General features: G+C 36.1%; 1 long non-coding RNA gene across 1 annotated transcript; it reads left to right on the top strand.

The window, feature by feature from the left end:
* Positions 1-462: 462 nt before the first annotated feature.
* Positions 463-16,886, top strand: LOC113943095. The gene is made up of 3 exons (XR_003526193.1): positions 463-473; positions 778-788; positions 16,727-16,886. It is a non-coding gene; the product is annotated as an uncharacterized LOC113943095 (long non-coding RNA).
* Positions 16,887-17,764: the final 878 nt, after the last annotated feature.

The raw sequence follows: 17,764 nt of genomic DNA, 5'->3' as shown, positions 1-17,764 counted from the left end.
ATTTAACTTTTTTATGTTGATAATGTATGTAGGACTTGTGTGTTAAGAACTACAGCTTATGACATTGTTACTATAGAAGACTGAAAAATTCTGTACGTAACTTTTTAGCTTTGTTTAGTATTTTACTAAATAATATTTCCTCAGGAATATGTACCTAAGTTTGTCTTGTTTATGTGCCTTTGATTTTTTCTACAATAATTGATGAGGAAGATGTGATCAGAAAGGAAAAAGACCTTGGCCTGCTTTAAGTCACTTGTTTAGGACACTCAGTTATTGCCAGGTTATAGTTGTGTGTCCTGTTTTTATTATTAAAGACAAAAGCGAAGGTAAGAAATACAGAAACAGAGACAGCTGACTTTCCCTTCATCCTTTAGAAGACATATTGAAACAAGTAGTCCACAAGAAGTACTATCATAAATGAGTCTGTGGAGATGCCATGGAGACCTAGAAGACTTACTTTGGTTAAAAACACAGTGCAGTCAGTATTTTATGCAAAGAACATGGATGCAACATCTGTGTAAGAAGTCTCTTTTGATTTTTTTCTCGTATGCCTTCACAGAACTGCTTACAGATAGTTCGAATGCTAGTTCTGACAGTGATAGAAACATGAATGTTTTGATGTGATTAATATGTGAAGAAGATTCTGCCAGTGTATTTTATTTTATTTTAAATTTATTTTATATCTAATTACTCTATACATTGCTGTTGTTTTTTTTTAAACTAAAATATTGACAGGAATACATGCTTCTCCATAACTTAACATTAACTTTAAATCAGTTCATCAGCTTGTGTATATTGCACCATATGGTACTCAGCTCAAGCAAAAACAATAGTTACATGAACTCTTGACTTGAGTTCCCATGTGTTTTATATCCAAACCCAAGGAATCATACAAATTATAGCCAAAAGACATACTAGGTTTATTGCCAAAGCAATGCAAAGTACTCCCTATAGGGCATTTTCATGTGCTCTCTGCATTTTAATTTAAAATACTTGAGCAACAGATCTCCCTGTTAAGGAAACTGTTTCAATTTTGCACAAATTTCATGGTCAAGAAGATTTTCCCACTTTGTTTACAGTAATCCCACTATTCTTAATTATACTCTATGTGTAATGCTAAGTAATTATTTTAATTTTGGAGTTTATGGCCTTCAGATATTTGGAGATGTTTGTTATGCCCCCTTTCATAAGACAGGATAGCAAAATGTACAAGGATGAAATACCTTTTTATGTCACTTCCATTATACTGCTGATTAGTTTCACTGTCAGTCTTCTCCTATTTTTTTTTTGTTGAATTGTAGTTCTGCTCCTAAAGAATTCAATAAAGAGCCTTTCATATCTGAATGATTTCAGAAAAAATAACTTCTCTTTTATAGTAGGGATCTTCCACTGTTATGGATCATATTAATGTGTATTTCATTACCTTAAATCACTCTTACTGCCTTTGAGGTTCTGTTGGAGGTAGCTTTAAGAGAAATTAGCTTATCATTACCGCTGACATGATTTTTGTGGAAATGGGGCAATTCATTTGTACTGGAGGATGTGCTTAAAAATAAACTTTAAATAAAAACATAGTTAAAAAAATTTCTGTAATAAAAATATTTTTTCTAATTTAAGGAAAAATGTTTTCAATGATCCATTATTTTGTATGAGGACAAAAAATTCTTGTTTGTCAAACGTGCCTGACTATTTTGAGTTACAGTCCTTTCTGGAGCAACTGATATCTTTGATACATCCAGCAGAGGAAACAGAGGTTGGATAGCAATCATTATTCCTGTAGATTTGGTCCTGGTAACAGTGAATCTGATTTTAAATCTTTATTCTTGTTTTAAATTTCCATGCTACATCAATGTACCTCTAAATCCTTGGCTCTCAAAGTGGAAAAATCATCCATCCATCCATCCATCCATCTATCCATCCATCCATAAATATATTGGTATGCATATATACACACACATACATATGTTGGTAGGTAATGGATAGTATTTGTGGGGAAATGCACGCAGAGTTTGTATATATTATTGCAAAGCAAAAGGTATTTGATACTGTATTCTATTTGGGAGATGCTGTGTTTTATCTGGGACAGTATTTTTATAAGATTTTTATTTATTTCTGATGAAAATTGAAGATTCAGTTTTTCCTCACATAAAGGTAAAAATGCAACTTGTTATTAGATTTGTAAAATATTGGGAGTGTTTCTTATTCTGTAAAGTTGCAAACCACGGCATGTTCACTATTATTACTATGAAGGCTATCTCAAACATTTATCCATTTGTGAGTATAATGGGAAAAGCTGAAGAATAACAAAAAAATTTTGTACACTCTGTAGTCATTCTTACTGTGATTGTTTCTGCTATGCCAGCTCAGGGAAGTGTTTCCTTGAAATTGTCAGGTCAATTCATGGCTAGAACGTAAGAACAATTACGAAAAATATGTATGAACATCAATGAATACCCCTGGTGGTAGCTCCACATGCCATTGCTTGTTAAAGATTAAGAATAATGTAGAATAAGTCCAAAATCAAGTGTTGGTCCTTTTATACATGCACTAAAACAACACTGGTCAACACATGGATGCAAGGTAGTTAGTAATTCCTGCCTTCTCAAAATAAAGTAATTTTCTAAATATGGAGACTGGGAAATTCCTGAGATCACTCTAAATAGGTTGTCCTTTTTTGAGGTTCTCTCTGTGTTTAGTATAAAACTGTGGGCTTTTCTGGTTTTTTTCAATTGAATGGAATGAAGTTCTGTGTATAAGTTATACATGCCTGCTATTCTTTCTATAAATACAAAAGTTTCTGTTATATTTTTGAATTGTTAAAACATAATTTCTTTTCCTAGAAAAGAAATTGGTAGAGACCTGAAAGTGCTTGGAGAATGCTGGGTCATGCCATATCTGATGTGAAATTCTTTTTCTCATATTTTCTCTTACAGTACGTGTTGTCGGTGTCTCTCAGCTAAGGTAGAATTACCTGATTTAACAGTCTGGTCTTAAATCTGACTTCCTCTACATTTCTCCAGTTGAGAATATAGTATCTTCCTTCCAGGTCATGTTGTTCTCCAGATACTGCTAGTGTGAAAGAAGGAAAATTCAAATTAATTTGGCAGAAAAAGAATTATTTCAAGGTCACAAATCTGTTTGCTTTTCCACATCCGAGACCAGGAGAGATAAAGCTTTAGTTTTCAATACATTTGCTGGGGGTACAAACCCTTTTTGTTTTTTTAACATTAACTTTTTTTCATTCTCACAGTGCTTAGGAGCTCATGCCATGAGAATGGACCATGTTAATTACTGTCAAGAACAAAACAGAAAGGATTGTGTATTCCAGAAATTCATTGTTCGTGTGCTTTTAAATAGTCTTCAAGTTTGAGCTAAACTGTCTCTTAGTTTACATTTTTAGGTGTTGTGCAACTAAAAAAGCCCTTATTAGAGAAACCAAAGTGAGCCTGCTGTGAAGATCCCTAGATTCTCTCTCTACTTACTTGGACAGCCAAATAAGTGAGGAGTAAAATGGCAGTAAAAAGATGAGTATCTGCTGTTGGAGGTACTAACTGGTGACTGTTTAAGGCCCACTTCAGAAAATTGTCTTTTATTTTAAGAAAATGCAGGGTTTCCTTGGGAACAAATTTGATATTAAACAGAATCAGGTCTGAAGAAACTTTTCTAGAATAGCATTCATGAGTCTCTTCTCTGCTGATGTAAAATAAATCAGCATGCATGTCTCTGCTGTTTCTTGACGACGCTTTAGAGCACTTCTGTGTGGTAGCATGCTGCAAAATTGCATGCTGTGAATGTGACTTCTAGAGATGTAAGAATTTCAGCCGGTTGTTTTTCAAAGGCAAACCACTGAAGACAAACAATATACACGTCTCTAAAGGAGGTTGTATACACTAATAAGGTGGGGTGTATTAAGTTTAAGAACAGGCATCAAATATATGAAGTTTAAGGAAAATGCATGCCAAAACAATTACTGAAAGTAACAACATTAGCTACTTTAAAATTTATGCACTAGAGTATTATGGAGAAAATATTCTTCATGATTTTATATATTTTGAGTGAGATGTTTGGGGCTATGTTATGCAGGTGTATAACAAAAAATGAGCAGTAGATCAGATAGAAATGCTGCTTTTCAGGAACATTTGATTTTATACACGCATTTCACATCTAACATTTCAGAGGAATAATAATAGCAATAACAAAAATAAACAACAACAATAACAAACAACAACAATAACAATAATAATTACTACTACTACTACTACTGCTACTACTACTACTACTACTACTACTACTACTACTACTGTTACTGTTACTATTACTACTGGTTGTTGTTATAGCTCTTTTTCAAAGGTTTCAATCCATATGAAACTTGGTTTTGAGCCGTTGTTTCTTTTACTACGGAGCAGCTCTCTAACCAAGCAGTAGAGGGCATTCTTTCTTTAGGAGATGGCATTAGTTCCTTTAAAAGACTAGTATTTTATTTAGCAGGTTGGTGTTCTTGGTTCCTTTTTGTCTTTAAATGTAGGCCATTCACATGTAGATACTGGAGACAGGATAAAGGAATAAATTCTTACCTCAAATGTGCAATATATTGCTTAAGGTTGAGTATTGAATTACTAAAATTGTATATGTTTTTAATTATTTCATATTTTTGGATAAATGACAGTTTATATACTTATTCCAATTCTCTCTGCAGCATTTGTCATAAATTCACTTATCTCTAAGTTTGGTATGATCAATCAATTATCTTAACAAGAACGTGTTTAATAGTACTTAGAGCAAAGTGTATATATATATACCAGCTGGAGAGGTATTTTGAGACCATAAATACTGAAATGGAGTTGTTGGGAACCTTATTAAAGTTCCAATGGGTGTATTATTTTTAACAGGTTTTGACATCCTTAACCTAGCCTTGTTTAAAATTAAGTTTAGTGTGGTGTCTTCCTCTTCCATTTGGAAAATGCTACCTTTTCTGGGGAAAATGAACATTGAGGACTAGACCTCTCCCATTCAAAGTTTGGAACTTCTCCATTCGGTTGTCCGGAGACTGTCCAGCCAGAGCTCCACATTGGATAGAAGTATGGGGGCTGTGCTTCCAGAGCAAAAGTTGGCAGTGGGCATGGATTACCTTTCTGGTGCTGTTGAATGCTGCTTTCCTCTTACCCAAGAACTGACACGTGGGATACTTCAAAGGTATGTTTTTAAGTGTTCCTCTGTTGTGAGGAGATTGAGGGCTTTTTCTGTCTTTTAAATTGAGGTGAAACCAACATGACTAAATGTTTTTTAAATGTGAATATTAGGCATAGACAGATCCATCATACTCTGGATTTCATTTCAGAAGATGGCAATCTTAGTGAGTCTAGCATCTTCTGTGTCTTTGGGTTGTGCAGAATCACAGGTGAGGTATGAAACAGCACAGACAGTGAAATATTTCTGTCTATATGCACTTTAATAACATTGGCAAAACAAAAATACTGATACCAGATATTAAAATGTTTACATTTTAAATTTGAGGCTGTCTATTGCAGTTACATTCATGATGTTGCAGCTAAACATGTTAAAATAAAATTTCTTTGCAGGGCATTTGCCTGCTGATTCACACCTGCTATCTTATAATTTTTCTCTGATGTTGCCTGCCATCAATAGTGCATAAACTGACTGTATGCTAAAAAGAAACACCATGGGAGTAATAATAATTGACAATGTAAGAAGAAGCCAGAAGAGCCAAACAACAGAATGTAATCTGATATATCACTGCTTTACTTATGATATATGATTTAATTTGATATCTGATGAGTTATTGTTTTAATTCTGCACAAATTTTGCTTCAGAATTGTACCAGCTGCTTTGTGTCTGTATAGCACTCCTGCTAGATCCTTCTTAGAAAAAAACTATTGATCTCTATTTCAGGAATTTTCTTCAACTTGGTAAAAGTGGTTTTACGCATGATATTTGTTTGCTTTAAAAAGACCTCAACCAAACACAACACACTAGTGTTTATTAGTAAAAAATAACAATTGGTTATGAATGATGAAAAAAAGCTTTTTTTCCTTGGAAAGAGGTAAGTCCAGAATGTAATGCCTCTTCAGTTGACTAATAGTTCCTCTGGTATTACAAACCTTCAAAATAGTCACTTAAGATAATGTCTGCAAATAGAACACTTTCCCAAGTCATTGAGTTACTGATTAACATAATATTTCCTGCCTATTTTGATTTTAAGTAAACACCTTTTGTTTGCATAACCTTATTAGATTCAGGAATCTAACTCTGCAAAACAATCCTTATTGTTTCTGAGGATGACTGAGCAGAATACAAGTGATTTTGGGCACATCCAGACTCTAATTACATGTAAAAGAATAAAATAATCTTGAAAAGTAAATATCACAGCTTCCTTCAGCTGTGGAATTTTGAAGATTGTTTTGAGGCTGGAAATTTTATTGTTTATGGTTTAGCTAGAATATCTGCCCTACATTTTTTCTTTCATATTAACATGTTTGCAAAGAGCATATCAGAGATGGGACATTTAGTGTCACAACAGAGTAATGGTAAGAAAAGTTATCTCCAGCTCAACAATGCCATTTGTAGTGAGGGTTCCCAGACTTGAAATAAAAAAAAGGGCTTTCTGTGGAGAAATAACTTGAGAAAAGCTCAAATCAACCTTTTTTTTTTTTCTTTTTTTTTTTTTTTTACCCACGGAGAGCAGGAATTATGCTTAGAATTAGTTAACTGAAAAGGCCCAATAAGCACTTCTGGTGCAAAGAAAGGTGATGGGAGTACAAAGCAAGAAGTATTGGTGAGACAAGAGAAAACAGAATCTCTGTAAAGTGAAGAGCTGTGAGGTGGGTCATCTGACTCATCCTCTGGAATATGGATTGGTAGGCTTCATCCTATGACTTCAGTCCCAGGTAAGTGGAAAAAAGCTAGGGAGCATAGAAAGATCTTTAGACCAGTTACTGGATTGGCTGTGCCACAGGTGCATTAGGTAAAAGAATGCAACATTTATGGGTCTTGGCAAGTTCTAATACCTCATTACTCAGCCTTGGCAGTTCTGTACTTTAGTGAAACAGTTTTGTAGGCAGTTTTCTAAGTGCTTCAAAAGATCCCTAGGAAGCTGAGAAATAAATTAACATGATTTCTTTAGTACTTGCATTTTTTGATTTGTGGATAGATAGGAGAATTTAGTTTCAAGATTGGTCCATGAAAGTCAGAGGGCTGCAGTTGATTTGCTTAAAAACACAGAAGAAGTTGGGGTGAGAAAGCAACTTAATGCAAGTGTCCCAAGTTCTTCATATTCTGCTTTAAATACTAGTCTATCTCAGTTTAAATTGTCACATACTGCTTTTTACTTTAAAGCAGGAAGATTGAAATATTGACTGTGCATTTTGCTGCTTCACCAGTGAATTTAGTGCTTAGTAGACTCAAAGCTTTGGGTGAAAAGAATTTAATAGATTAACTAGGAAATGGAAAGTTCTCTGAATAAAATATTTTCAAGTCTAATGTTTATGATGTATATAATAGAATCATAGAATGGGTTGGGTTGGAAGGGACCTAAAAGATCCCTTTTATGGGATGTGCAGGGATATGTTTCTCTAGACCAGGTTGCTCAGAGCCCTGTCCAACCTCACCTTGAATACTTCCAGGGATGGAGCAGCCACAGCTTCTCTGGGTGACCTGTTTCAGTGCCTCACCACCCTCACAGTAAAGAATTTTTTCTTAGTATCTAATCTAAACCTACTCTCTTCCAGTTTGAAGCCATTCCCCATTGTCCTGCCGCTACGAGAGGGACTTTTTACAAGTCTCTCATCATCTTTCTTGTAGGTTCCCTTCAGGAAATATAGACTCCCCTCAGGTAGCTGATTGGTAATGCTTTTTATATGTCAGCAGCAGTCCTGAGAAGAAATGGAAAATCAAAAACAGGTTGCTTTTTACTACTGCAGTATATCAAGGCTGACTGTCTTGGGACTTGTGTGATCTTAGACTTTTAATGCTGAAGTAATGATATTATCTATCCTGAATATTAACTCACAATGAAATCTCTGTAATTGTCCTGAAAAGGACTGCATTACCTATGATATTTGATTTCTTTTTTTGGGAAAAAATAGCAACAGAAAACACTAAACATTGTGTTTAAATATTAAATATTGAAGTGCACCATAATTTTTAATAAGCCAATTAACAAAGAAATATCTTTATTTGTTTCTGTACATATGTAAAAGTAGTGCAAAGAGTTCAGCAATCACAGTATCAGTTGCAATGAAAGAAAAGGGCGGCATTATAAAGCAAAACTGCAGCTTCCAGATGGGACATAATTAATCACAAATAATTCTTGGAAGAAACAGGGAGCTTGGGATTTTTAAAAACATCTTAATTTTGGGAAATGGTTAAAGGATATAACCTTTTAATCTTCAAAAATTTCATTGAAAGGAAATAAATGCCCTAACTTGTAAGTGACATGACTTACCTCTAACACTAAGGAAATGAATGTTTCAGAAAATCAGAACAGCAAACTGTGTAGCTGTAGCTATTCACAAACAGTAGTGTATTTTTATAGGGAAGTATTCAATCAAGAAGTTATTGCAGAGTTCTGTTATTGATACTGGCAGGCAAATTTGTATCATAGATTATTATTGTAAGACTATTTTCAAAATACAGGCCCTTCTCCACCTGGCAAAGTACTAGGACATTCTACCTCCAAAAAGCTACGAATGTAAATGGCAGCATGTTTGAAAATAGGAATTTCTTTCATTCGGCAAAATTAACATGGAAACATCCTGCCTCTAACTAGCTTTGAGGCTACTTGTGAAATAGTTAGCTGTTCAATAAGCAGAACATGAAGTTTATGATAAAACTTGAAACAGTAATTTCTGAGCAAAGGACACCTGTTTGGTTTGCATGAAATAGTGTACACATGGCATCATTCCAGGAATTTGTGTTTTCAGAGTTGAAGTGCTACAGCAGGAGGAGGTTAACACAATGGTTTTCATGTAAAAACAGTTTTCTTTCCCAAATAAACTCATAGCTCATAGAACACATTGAGAAAATAAGGAATTCCTGATGTTAACTTGCTTATATATATATATATTCTACTGCTGAGTTAGGAAAGATCTGTCCCATCACTGAATTCCAGTTAAAACCCCCCAACATTTAGGAGAATAAGACTACATTTTTCCTAGTTTGAAAACATGGTTGCTGTGTTTTATAACTGTTTTTAATTCCAGAACCTTTTGAATTTCTAGAAATTTACTGGAATAGGCTTCATCTAGTCTTAGCTTTGAACTGTTCTCCCAAAGGAGGCACACATACTCTCCTTTCCCAACATCATCTCAAATAATCCCTTAAAATAAATAATTAAAAAAAAAGCCTTCCAGGCTCTTAACTTTTTAAAGGCAATGGGACATTAGGAACATCAATCAGCATAGTAGAATGATGCTAGATTGTTTCCCTTCATGAACGTCCTGCACGAAATAGCCCTGGGAACAAACTGTTCCTTTTTTCCTATTAGAGCACAGCTTTTTCTGGCACTTAATACCTCACTGAATTACATTGTTATTTTACAAGATCTTAAAAAATTCCTATTATATCTGCTATATTAAAGCTATAGACTTAAAAGCAGAGCTCTCCACTGTTCTTTTCTGCTCAAAACAATCAGTGTCCACACCTCTCTCAATTTGTTGTTCATTATGGGTTAATAGTACTTACATATATACTTACATACATACATAAACACTTACAGTACTTACAATGGGATCTCAACAGGTTCAGAGGAGAGATTTTTCATGATTTTGTACTGTAATTTGGTTAGCTTTAGGTTGTATTTTTCCCCCTTCTTTTTGTATGCCTCTATGAGACAGGCAGAAAGAGGTTTTGACTTGCTACCTCCTTTCAGGTCCTGCTATGGAAATATAGATGGAACTAAATACATAGGAAGAAACCTACTCTGACTGTAGGGCGGTCAATGTAGTTTAAATTGTTTGGGCTGATAATTTCTTACTGTGTTGATGGTTATGGCTGTGGGGTGAGTTGCCCCCATCTGGACACCAGATGCCCACTAGAGCCACTTTATCCCTCCCCTCTGCAGCTGGGCAGGGGGAAAGAAAATACAATGAAAGGGTTGTAGGTCAAGATAAGGACAGGGAGAGATTATTCACCAAAACTGACTCAACTAAGGGAAATTAATTCAATTTAATTTATTGCCTATCAAATCAGAGTACAATTTCAAGAAATAAAACCAAATGTTAAAACAGTTTCACCCCACCCCTCTCTTCTCCCCAGGATCAACTTCACTCCCAAATTCTCCACCTCATTCCCACAGTGGCTTAGCTGGATGGAGAATAGGTTATATATTATATGTATATATTATACGTATTTTCTGCTGCTCCTTCCTCATCACGCTCTTCCCCTGCTCCAATGGGAGTTCCTCTCGCAGGAGACAGCCCTCCATGAACTTATCTGATGTGGGTCCTTCTCCTAACCACAGCCCGTGCTGCTTCACAAACTGCTCATGTGTGCATTCTTTCCACAGGGTGCAGTCCTTTAGGAGCAGACTGCTTCAGAGTGGGTCCACAGCACGATCCCACAGCCACAGCATCCACTGGCTGCAGGGGAAGAGCTCACCTCACCATGGTCTTCACCACAGGCTGCAGGGGAATTTCTGCTCCAAAGCAGAGAGCAGAGACGTCTGGACCACCTCCTCTCCCTCCTTCTGCACTGACCTCAGTGACTGAAGGACTGTTTCTCTCACATATTCTCAGTCCTCACTTTTGGTTCATCTTTTTTCTACATCACTTCTTTTCTCCCCTTCTTAAATAGGTTATCCCAGAGACACTACCACCATTGCTGATGGACTTGGCTCTTTGAGCTAGCTGAAACTGGCTCTGTCAAACATGGAGGAAGCTTCTGGCGTGTTCTCACAGAAGCCACCCCTCACTATTGAAATCTTGCCAAAAGCCAGTAAAGACCGGAAGACATTCTAGCAGAAATCAGTAGTAAAGTTCCTGTTAGTGTCCCATGGTAAATCATAGATGCATCACCAACCTCTCAGTGATCACTAGTGTGATCATCATTGTGATCACTGAGACACAGAACTGGAATGTAAAGAAGGGCACTCAGTAATCAGATAAATATTCTTATTGTAATTTTCTATCTGCCTATACATACTCATGATCTGACTGTGGTTTTCTCAGATGCCTTCAGTTAAATTTACTTAAATAATTTAGGTTTCCATTTTATCTAGATGTTATTCATGAAATGATCTTTCTATAATGATTTAGTTGCAATAGGACCTGAGAGTCAAACTGAGGAATTGATTGTGTTCTATCACAGTTTACAAGATGAAACTTTTAACAGAGAAGTCAATGCTAATTGATTCTGAAAGTTGAAATTAATATGAAGAACATTTATTTTATTTTTTCCATCAAAATCTCAGTCCTTCTTTTAAGCCTTGGAGTAGAATTTAACTTTCATCACTTTTGTTAATTATCCACTGGTGGCCACAGCAGAATCCCATGAAATAGCCTGTATATCTCAAAGGTCTATTATGTTGTGCACCACTAGTATGGCAAGATACAGACAAGCAGCATGTCCTTCAGTTGAAGAGGCAATGAGTCATTCAGTCTACTACCCCTAATTGAAAAATTATTTCATTGTTATCAATTGGCATATTTCTAAAACAAATATGCTTCTCAGTTTACGTGGACTTCCATTGTGCATGGCATTGCTATTTCTACAGATTTTAGAAATTCTGAGACAAAAATACGAACAAAGCATGAATAATTAAAAAATACCAAGATTGATGTTTTTCTTGTATTTGAAAGGAAGGAGAATCACAGTCAAACAATATTATAAACTTAGATTTGTACTGAAAATCAGTGCTACTGCTCTTACTATTTTTTTATACGAAAAGGAAGAGAAAAACACATTAGCAGGATGTTCTGACATAATTTCTTAGACTGGTTGAACCTTTTTAAATAAAAGAGGAAGAGTTTAAATAAAAGAGTAACTTCATTAAGCAGTCCTGGGAATTGAAGTATTTGTTTGAATCACTTACAAGAACGTGCTCAATCTAACTCATGTGTTCACTGGACTTACATAAATGTTGGTGTGTTTGTATGCTTGTGAGCCTTGTGGGCCTTACAAATGGTTTGAGACAGTATTGGTACTCATGTATTAAAGTCAGTGGAAGGAAATCAGAAAAGCTTTTCTCAGAGCTCAGTGTAGGTAAGGGGAAAAAGAGTAACACCTGCCAGATATATATAGATATATGATATTTTAATTTATTTGTGGCTACTGTTATCTATGATACAAGCAAAAGAGGGAAACCACCATATGTTAAAATTGGTTACTTTGTCAGTTAAATCAGAAACATTTCTGAACAGCTACTATTTACAGAAATAACACTTGTTCTATGGAACGAGAGGGTGGAAAGCAGTGCCATGGAAAGGGACCTGGGGGTCCTGGTCAATTTGGCAAGTTGAATATGAGTCAGCAGTGCCTTGGCAGCCAAGAGGGCCAACCGTGTCCTTGGGGTCATCAGGCAAAACATCACCAGTTGGTCAAGGGAGGGGATTGTCCCTCTCTGCTCTGCACTGGGGTGGCCTCACCTTGAATATTGCGTGCAGTTTTGGGTGCCACAATAGAAGAAAGATATTAAGCTCCTAGAGAATGTCCAAAGGAGGGTAATGAGGAGAAGCCGTATGAGGAGCAGCTGAGGTCACTTGCTGTGTTCAGCCTGGAGAAGAGGAGACTGAGGGGAGACCTCATTGCAGTTACAATTTCCTTCTGTGTGGCAGAGAAGGGGCAGACATTGATCTTTTCTGCGCGATGACCAGTGACAGAATTCGAGGGAATGGCCTGAAGTTGTGTCAGTAGAGGTTTAGGTTGGATATTAGAAAAATGTTCTTCACCCAGAGGGTGGTTGGGCACTGGAACAGGCTCCCCAGGGAAGTGGTCACAGCCCCAAGCCTGACAGAGTTCAAGGAGCATTTGGATGATACTCTCAGGCACATGGTGTGACTCTTGGGGATGGTCCTGTGCAGGTCTAAGTCTTGAATTTAGGGTCCACACAAGGGATCCCTGTGGGTCCCTTTCAACTCAACATATTCTGTGGGTTTGTGAACTAAAATACTTTTGTTGAGTATTAAAATTATGAATGATATGGAAGAGGTCATTAGCTTTGGAGTTCTGAAGGCACTTAAAAGCCCTAGGCAGTTTTTGTTTAATTGGCTTTTCAAGGTAGAAAACAATTCTATAGAGACAGATCCCATAGCCCGTTATCCTTCATCCCCACCTTGGACTTACCCATCTGAAGGACAGCTAGAGGAGAAGCAGAAGTACAGTCTAGCTAGACAAGTGGATAAGTCACTTTCCCACCAAGCATGTAATTTCTGGGTGTCTTGAGAATTTGCTGTAAAAATCAATAGTGTATTCTTTTTTTCTATATATATTCTTTTCTATTTGAAGTAAATAATACTAATTCAGTAATTAGTCTTGAGAAAAAATGTGTTGCTGATATTCTTGCAAAGTCGAACAGCTTCCAAGAATTTCTGCCCTCATAAAATGATCAGTTTGAGTAATAGTAGACTACTACTCAGACTACAAACAGTTATTTTCCTATAGGAAGTTTCTGGACTATACGAAATGAGAGGCATGAAGGTGCCTGAGTGCTGTCTTCTAAGAACTATCTTTCTCTGCTTCTGCTTGTAGAAGCTTTGGGCTCTATAACAAAATCCCATTGTTCTGCCTGTAATAACACAGTTCAAATATCTCTTCTCCTCAATCATTCCACATGTTCTGGATAAATATGAGCTCTTTAAGAAGTAAAGTGACTATAGTAATGTACAATTAGATTAGCTGTGTACTGCCAAAAGAAAGGATCCCAAAGGGAAGTATAAGAAAGCACTGCAATGATAGTAACTATAAAGGAGGCAATTTGTATCACTATATTAATAGTGTCATGCAAATATAAACCTATAAACATGACATGATAGAATATGCTAACAAAGAAAATTAGTATAAATAGCTAAATTTTGAGACACTATGAGAACGATACAATATCAAATGTCAAGTTTTAGTTTAATTACAAACACAGGAATTGTGGCTGTCATGAAGCACTACAATATCTTCAAATTCAGCTGAAAGTGAGCACTTGACCGGTCCTGTATTCTCTTCCTCCTTGCTCTATAGAAATGTAATACTTGTGGATTAGACAATTTTTAAGATTGAAGAGAAAATGAAGATAAGTAAGAAAGAGGAAATCTTGCCCCCACTAATTGTGGTGGAGAACCTTCTCATCAACAGGAAATACAATCTTCCATCTCTTCTTAAAAAAAAATGAATAGCTAAATCATTGTTGAGGAAGCACTGCCATTTGGGCATGATCAGTTAATTCACCTTCAGATGATACAACAAAATTCTCTGCCATTCAAGGGAGAAAAGAAATGTAATATAAAACACCATTTTCCCTTTTTAGAATGAAAGGGATATCTATGTAGAAGCATAGATGTGACTGTCATATTCAGGGGTTCATGATAAAAGTATATATGTTTATGCTGCTTATGTTTCTTATTTCAAATATTAATTAGTTCTGAGAGCCTCGTACACTGACTGCTTAGTCTATTCCTCCCATACACATCACTCTCAATGGTTATTTATTCTACAATAGTGCAGTTTGCCAACAAGATTCTTTTCAGGCTTAGTGTTGGCTTCACTAGTTACTGCAGGTAACATTTTTTAAAATGTGATTTACATGCATTTTACAGTTTTCTCCAGGCTGTATTTCTCGAAAAAACCCCCAAACCACGTTCCTACTAAAGTGAATAGAACTGCTCACTGAGTAAGTAAATAGACTGAATTCAGCACTCACAAAAGCCTGTTGAGGTATATATTTAACTGTCTTGCATGTTAACCTTATCTTGGGACTATGAAGTCACTGTTTATATACAGTTAGCAGATGAGAGGGGCACAGCTTCTAATCTGAACTTTTGCTCTATTTTTATTATACATACTAGGAGTGAGGATATAGAGGATCCTAAGTACTGTGTTACTCGTTCATAATCCCCTTAACTACATAAGGTCTCTTTTCTTACTTCCATGAAAAATGTTTTCTCAGAAAAATTAGGGCAATCTTATCCCACCACAGATTTGTACTGATTTGCTAAATAAATTTTACTTCTTTATCCTGTATTTCTGAGATAATGTTCCAATAACTAACAAATATATTTCACTGTATCTGAGTTTATGGCTTAGAGCAGGAGATGGGGTGTCATGAGAGCATCCTGGATTCTCTCCCTGTTTCCAGAAGCAATAAACATCCAAACAGAGATAATCTAGAGGAGATCTAGAGGAATAGGAGAATGTACATAAGAGCATAGACCAACATTGCTAGCAAAATGTATCCTGTCCATTCAAAAATATCACTAACTGCAAGTCCATTCACAGCTACAAATCCCCCTCAGGCAAGTAGCCTAAACAATGCTTTATATTTTTGAAGTGTTTTTGGATATTTAGAACATTAATATTTTCAAACAAACAATAATTTAGGTTATTTATCAAGACATTAATTTTGTCTTTCAACTGTGTTTTTTACTTTGGGATGGCTTCAGAAAAAGCATATGTTCAAATTGTATTTCCTAAAAACAAAAGGAGCAAATAATGCTGATAATCCATATTAGGATCCATATAATTCTTTGTTTTGGGTGGGTTGGCTTCATATGAGGAGGGCAGAATGCTATCTTTTTAGCTGTCTTAGTGGTCTCTGCTTAACAATGTTTGAAATCAATAATACTGACTTAATAAACACATTGCTCACACCTCAGCAAAAAATAGACACTATCAATAGACACTGAATTAATGTAAAGAGGTTTTTAAAACATTCTAAATAGAAGTTCTCCAAATAAATTATCGAACATTTTTGTTTCTTGATATTTTGTGTGATAGGGTTTATGATAACCCCAGTTTTATAATTTGTGTTTATTTCTGCCACTGTGCTGCATAGCAGTGAGGCAAGTCTCTCATTTCAGCTCTCAGCAGAGGTCTTTATTATACCAAATCTCTGCTAGTAAATTCTGATACTGGTGTTCTTTATCTTCTAAAGGGAAGTGAATAAATAAAATACTCTGTATTATTTTGAAATATTTTTTTTTCTTGTGGATGATTTACATTACAAGTGACAAAGTTTTGTTTGCTTGTTTGATTGCTTTTAATTTTTTTTAATTACATGCTTGTGTCCAGAGGCAGAAGCTTGAACAGACGATTTTTTTGATCTACTACAGTTCTTAGCAACTTCTCTGCTTCTGCTGGTTTTATCCCTAATACAACTTCATGCATCCAACACCAGTGTTTGCCTTACAGTGCTAAGATCCACATTTATTCTATTCTTTCCTTTCAAGAGCAAGAGTGTCCTTAGTTGGAAGAAAAGCTTCTACAACAGCTGCCTGCACTGTGTTCATACTGAGGGTAAGTAGGGGAGTTTGAATAAATATCTTACTTAGGAATATGATAGCATATTTTGATTGCTTTATTAAATAAGACCAACATGAATCTCTTCTTAGTGGTGACACTAATGATCATTAATGGCCAAGCCTGTTATCTTTACAGTACAAATTCTTAGTCGAAAAACTTAAGTCTTGAATACAAGACTTACTATTTTTGAAAGAGAAAATAAATGCAAATCCTTGGCATTAATCATTGGCATAAGATAATCCTCAAAAATATAAGACAGAAATTCCAGGGGTTTGGAAGCTGTTAATTCACTTGTCTACCATTGGTTTCTGTGTTGCCGTAGTTATTATATTGTCTCCTTGCATTGGCTAGCCAAATGGCCAATCCCCTCTTTGGCCCAGTAGCCCTTATAAGCTGTGGGAAATTTGAATAAGGCTCTTCTTCGCTGCTGGATTCCCTGTGTGCTGTCCTCCGGCGCCTGTCCCTGCCACGAGGGACAGGTGGCGGGGGGGTGATTCCAGCCCTTCACAGAGCGGCCAGCAGTGACCCCCCAGAAACCCCTCAAACTGCGGCAAGAAATAACAGAAAATGCTGCAAACCCTTTTTTTCCCCTTGGTTTTCATGCAAAAGTAATAGGAAGCTGTGTGGACACAGCTGTATTCCATACAACCGTGTTTACTCACTGTACGCAGCCTAGCTACGCTTGTGCTCCAGCTCTCTCGGGTTTCTAAACAACAAACAGCAAGTACCAGAAGAGGTTCCACACTTTTCCAAAGGTATGTTATTCAGCCTTAATAATACAGACTTGAGGTAGTGCAAGTAAAAGAGACAGTTTCCCAGAAATTTGTACTAAATGCTGTCTTCAGAGAGCTCAGTCATGTACAGTGGCATGTATTCCTTGGGGCAGGACATTTAAAGCTATAATGACAATTAGACATTTTCCCCTCTTGTGAGCTACTTATTAAAGTATTTGCTGGCCTTAAAAACACTTTTGGCAGAAAAATGTCTGGTTTAGACGTATTTTCATTTGGAAATGGTTACTTGCATGTCTGTTACTGTTTTACAGCCACAACTTCTACAGCATTGACCAGTTTCAAGCATACTTGAAAGAATTTTCAATATATTTAACCTGGAGCTCGGAATTAAAGACTGGAGATGAATTTTTCTTGATTAAATGTAAGATTATGCATTGAGGAGGCCATACAAACAGTCTATCAGCCACCAAAAGTCTATAGAATTCCCATTTAGATACCAGAAAATGCTACAAAGGAAACATACCTGTTCTTAGAAGACACTTTGTTTATCTGCTCCTCTGTGCTGTGGAGTT

Source organism: Corapipo altera, unplaced genomic scaffold, assembly GCF_003945725.1.
Source record: "Corapipo altera isolate COAL_440 unplaced genomic scaffold, ASM394572v1 61411, whole genome shotgun sequence".
Taxonomy (NCBI): domain Eukaryota; kingdom Metazoa; phylum Chordata; class Aves; order Passeriformes; family Pipridae; genus Corapipo; species Corapipo altera.
This window is presented reverse-complemented; position numbering and strand designations above follow the sequence as displayed.